This window comes from Trachypithecus francoisi, unplaced genomic scaffold, assembly GCF_009764315.1.
Source record: "Trachypithecus francoisi isolate TF-2019V2 unplaced genomic scaffold, Tfra_2.0 Contig01554, whole genome shotgun sequence".
Classification (NCBI taxonomy): Eukaryota; Metazoa; Chordata; class Mammalia; order Primates; family Cercopithecidae; genus Trachypithecus; species Trachypithecus francoisi.
This window is the reverse complement of record NW_022681439.1, coordinates 1,470,640-1,476,068: the sequence shown is the minus strand read 5'-3', so window position 1 is coordinate 1,476,068 and position 5,429 is coordinate 1,470,640. Positions and strand designations below refer to the sequence as shown.

Here is a 5,429-nt window from a genome sequence, read left to right as displayed (position 1 = left end):
TTTTGCAGGAGGTTATCACAATATAAGGACTGTCTTAGTACTCAGAGCTTATCTAATCAGGTTTTCTTGACACTTATTTTATTGTGTTCAAATCTCACAGGCTGATCAAGTGACTGGACTGTTTAGTGAGCTGTCAGGAAGGAGAGCTTCCTTGCAAATGCCTGTCCTTGTTTTAAACCCATTCTCCCACAAGTTAGAGGAGTGTTGCCTCATCCAGCCTGACTGATCACTAACTTGGAAACCTGGGCCTTAGTCTTATCTCTCCAGTTTTAGAAAATATTCCTGAATGGGGTAGGTATTTGGATAAGATGATTTGTAAGGTCCCTTTGTAGATACTAAAATATAATCACCACAGCATCTATCACAATTCCTTCCTGCTCCTTATCACCAAAATAAGTATTTAATTATGGAATAAATGAGTAAGTGAATAAATGAATAAATGGACAGAATCATCAAGTGACTATGAGGACATCAAGTCCTCTTACCAGATCTGCCCTGGAAAGCCATTTTGCTTTGGATAAAATCTCTTGCAAAGAAGACATTTCTGGTGCCAGATATGTTCCTTGGTATGCCAGAGCTCCAGTGGTAGGCAGGCAACCTTATCTACTCTTGGGTTTCTCACCACATGGAGATGTAACTGACACCCTTCAAAACAAATGGGATTACCACTTCACACTCATGAGGATGGCTATTATAAAAAATTGAACAAGTGTTCGTAAGAATGTGAAGACATTGGAGCTCTTGCGATTGCTGGTGGGAATGCAAAATGGTGCAGCTGCTATGAAAAACAGTGGTGGTTCCTCAAAAAGTTACACATAGAATCCAGCAATAACCAGGAAAGGACATAACCAAAAAACTACAGACCAAAACTACAGACCAATATCCCTGATGAACATAGATTAAAAAACTCTTAACTAAATGCTAACTGAATCCAATAACATGTCAAAAAGATAATTCACCATGATCAAGTGGGTTTCATACCACGGATGCAGGGATGGTTTAACATATGCAAGTCAATAGATGCCATACATTACATAAACAGAATTAAAAACAAAAGTCACATGATCATCTCAATAGATGCAGAAAAAACATTTGACAAAATCCAACAACACTTCATGATTAAAATTCTCTGCAAAATCAGCATAGAAGGGACATACCTCAGTGTTCTAAAAGCCATCCATGACAAACCCACAGCCAACATGATGCTGAACAGGGAAAAGTTGAAAGCATTCCCTCTGAGAACTGAAACAAGACTAGGATGCTTACTCTCACCATTTCTATTCAACATAGTACTGGAAGTTCTAGCCATAGCAATCAGACAAGAGAAAAAAAATAAAGGGCATCCAGATTGATAAAGAGGAAGTCAAACTGTTGCTATTTGCTGATGATATGATTGTATATCTAGAAAACTCCAAAGACTGCTCCAAAAGCTCCTAGAATTGAGAAAATAATTCAGCAAAGTTTCAGGATACAAAATTAATGTACACAAATCAATAGCTCTCCCATACACCAACAGCGACCAAGCTGAGGATAAAACCAAGAACTCAACTCCTCTTGTAATAGCTGCAAAACAATAAAATACTTAGGAGTATACCTAAGCAAGGAGGTGAAAGACCTTTACAAGGAAAACTATAAAACACTGCTGAAAGAAATCATAGATGACACAAACAAATGGAAACACATCCCATACTCATGGATGGGTAGAATCAGTATTGTGAAAATGACCATTTTGCCAAAAACAATCTATAAATTCAATGTAATTCCCATCAAAATACCGCCATCATTCTTCACAGAACTAGAAAAACAATCCTAAAATTCATATGGAACCAAAAAAGAGCCCACATAGCCAAAGCAAGACTAAGCAAAAAGAACAAATCTGGAGGCATCACATTGCCTGATTTCAAACTATATTATAAGGTTATAGTCACTAAAGCAGTATGGTACTGGCATAAAAATAGGCACATAGACCAATGGAACAGAATAGAGAACCCAGAAGTAAACCCAAATACTTACAGCCAACTGATCTCCCACAAAGAAAACAAAAACATCAAGTGGGGAAAGGACACCCTATTCAACAAATGGTGCTGGGATAATTGGCAAGCTACATGTAGGAGAATGAAACTGGATCCTCATCTCTCACCTTACACAGAAATCAATTCAAGATGGATCAACGACGTAAATCTAAAACCTGAAACTATAAAAATTCTAGAGGATAACATTGGAAAAACCCTTCTAGACATTGGCTTAAGCAAGGATTTTGTGACCAGTAACCCAAAAGCAAATGTAATAAAAATAAAGATAAATAGCTGGGACTTAATTAAAGAGCTTTTACATGGCAAAAGGAACAGTCAGCAGAGTAAACAGACAGCCCACAGAGGGATAGAAAATCTTCACAATCTATACATCTCACAAAGGACTGATATCCAGAATCTACAATGAACTCAAAAACATTAGCAAGAAAAAAAAAAATCCCATCAAAAAGTGGGCTAAGGATATAAATAGACAGTTCTCAAAAGAAGATATACAAATGGCCAACAAACGTGAAAAAATACTCAGCACCACTAATGATCAAGGAAATGCAAATCAAAACCACAGTGATACCACTTTACTCCTTCAATAATGGCCATAATCAAAAAATCAAAAAATAATAGCTGTTGGCATTGATGCGGTGACAAGGGAACACTTCTACACTGCTGGTGGGAATGTAAACTAGTACAACCACTGTGGAAAACAGTATGGAGATTTTTTAAAGAACTAAAAGTAAAACTGCGTTTTGATCCAGCAATCCCACTACTGGGTGTCTATCCTGAGGAAAAAAGTCATTATACGAAAAAGACACTTGCACAGTTGCACATGCATGTTTATAGCAACACAATTCACAATTGCAACAATATGGAACCAGCCAAAATGCCCATCAGTCAACGAGTGGATAAAGGAATTGTGATATATATATATGTAAAAATATGTATATACACATATACATATATAGAGAGATATATACACATATACACATGCACCATGGAATACTACTCAGTCACAAAAATGAATGAATTAATGGCATTGACAGCAACCTGAATGGGATTGGAGACTATTATTCTAAGTGAAGTACCTCAGGAATGGAAAAATGAAACACTGTATACTCTCACTCATAAGTGGGAGTTAAACTATGAGGATGCAGAGGCAGAAGAATGACACAATGGACTTTGGGGACTTGGGGGGAAAATTTGGGAAGGGAGTGAGGGATAAAAGACTACAAATTTGGTTCAGTGTATACTGCTTGGGTGATGGGTGCACCAAAATCTCACAAATCACCACTAAAGAACTTACTCATGTAACCAAATACCACCAGTTCCTCAAAAACCTATGGAAATAAAAAAGTTAAAAAAAAAAAAAAAAAGAATCTAGCAATAAACAATAAACATGTGATTCAGCATTTCCACTTCTAGGGATATACCCAAAGAATTAAAAGCAGAACTCAGGCCGGGTGCAGTGGCTCACACCTGTAATTTCAGCACTTTGGGAGGCTGAGGCAGGAGGATGGCTTGAGCCCAGGAGCTTGAGACCACCCTGGGCAACATGGCATAACATCATTTCTACCAAACATACAAAAAAATGGGCCAGGCACTGTGGCTCATGCCTGTAATCCCAGCACTTTGGGAGGCTGAGGCAGGAGCATCTCTTGAACCCTGGTGATAGAGGTTGCAGTGAACCAAGATTGTGTCACTGCACCCCAGCCTGGGTGACAAAGTGAAACTCTGTCTTAAAAAAAAAAAAAAAATAGCTGGGCGTGGTGGTACACATCTGTATTCACAGCTACTCTGGAGGCTGAGGCAGGAAGATGGTTTGAGCCTGGGAGATGGAGGTTGCAGTGAGCGGAGATTGCACCATTACACTCCAGCCTGGGCAACAGAGCCAGACCCTGTCTCAAAAAATATTAATAATAAAAGTAGAACTCAGATATTTGTACACCATGTTCATAGCAGTATCATCCACAATAGCCAAAATGTAGAAACAACCGAAATAGTCATCAACAGATGAATAGATACACAAAATGAATGTACATGTATGCAATAAAATATTATCTAGCCTTAAGAAGAAAGACTTCTTATACTTGCTACAACATGGATAAATCTTGAACACCTTGTATTATATGAAATAAACTAAACATAAAAGGACAAATATGTACTGTTTCACTCCACCAATGTGAGGTACCTCACAGGCAAATTCTTAGAGACAGAAAGTATACCATAGGTTACCAGCGGTAGGGGAACGGGGGGGTAATGAGTTATTGTTTCATCGGTACAGAGTCTCAATTTGGGATGATGGAAAAGTACTGGAGAGGGATCATAACAATGGTCGTATGACATTGTTAATGCACTTAATGCCCCTGGATGTACATTTAAGAATGGTTCCAGTTCTTGCTTCAGCAGCCATATACTAAAATTGGAATGATATGGAGAAAATTAGCATGGCCCCTGTGCCAGGGTGACATGCACATTTGTGAAGCATGCTATATTTAAAAAAAAAAATGAAATCAGCTGGGCACAGTGGCTCATGCCTGTAATCCCAGCACTCTGGGAGGCTGAGGCAGGTGGGTTACTTGAGGCCAGGAGTTTGAGACCAGTCTGGCCAACATGGTGAAACCCTGTCTCTATTAAAAATATAAAAATTAGCTGGGCGTGGTGGCATATGTCTGTAGTCCCAGCTACTTGGGAGGCTGAGGCAGGATAATCGCTTGAACCCTGGAGTCGGAGGTTGCAGTGAGTGAGCCGTGACCATGCCACTACACTCCAGCCTGGGCAACAGAGTGAGACTCGGTTGCAAAAAACAAACCAAACAAACAAACTATATATATGTATATATAATCCTGTCTTTTGCAGCAACGTGGATGGGGCTGGAGGCTATTATCCTAAGTGAAATAACCCAGAAACAGAAAATTAAATACTGCAAGTTCTCACTTGTAAGTGGGGACCAAACAGTGGGTACACCTGGACATATGGAGGGAAATAATAGACACCGGGGACTCCAAGGAGGGGGAAGATGAGGGACCTGAGGGTTGAAAAATTATCTACTCGGTACAGTCTTCATCCTTCAAGTTAATGGGCACACTAGAAGTCCAAATCTCACCATTACGCGTTATATCCATGGAACAAACCTGCACACGTACGCCCTGAATCTATTTTTACAAAATTTTTTCTGCACCCTCAAAAAAGTAGAATTCTAAAAAGTGTCTATGTTGAAACTCTGAATAAAATGCTCAGCACTTACATATAAGTTGTAACCATTTTTAAGTGTACAATCCAGGGCCATTAAATACAGTTTACAAATATAATTTAAAAGATGGTTATGGGGTAAAATGTTCTGTTATGTATATTTTAGCATAATAAAAAATAGTAAAAACAAAAAAGCAAATGCGACATTTGAGAGGC

General features: G+C 38.7%; 1 non-coding gene across 1 annotated transcript; it reads left to right on the top strand.

Moving 5' to 3' along the window:
* The first annotated feature begins 4,416 nt into the window (after positions 1-4,416).
* Positions 4,417-4,520, top strand: LOC117063583. The gene has a single exon (XR_004428996.1). It is a non-coding gene; the product is annotated as a U6 spliceosomal RNA (small nuclear RNA).
* Positions 4,521-5,429: the final 909 nt, after the last annotated feature.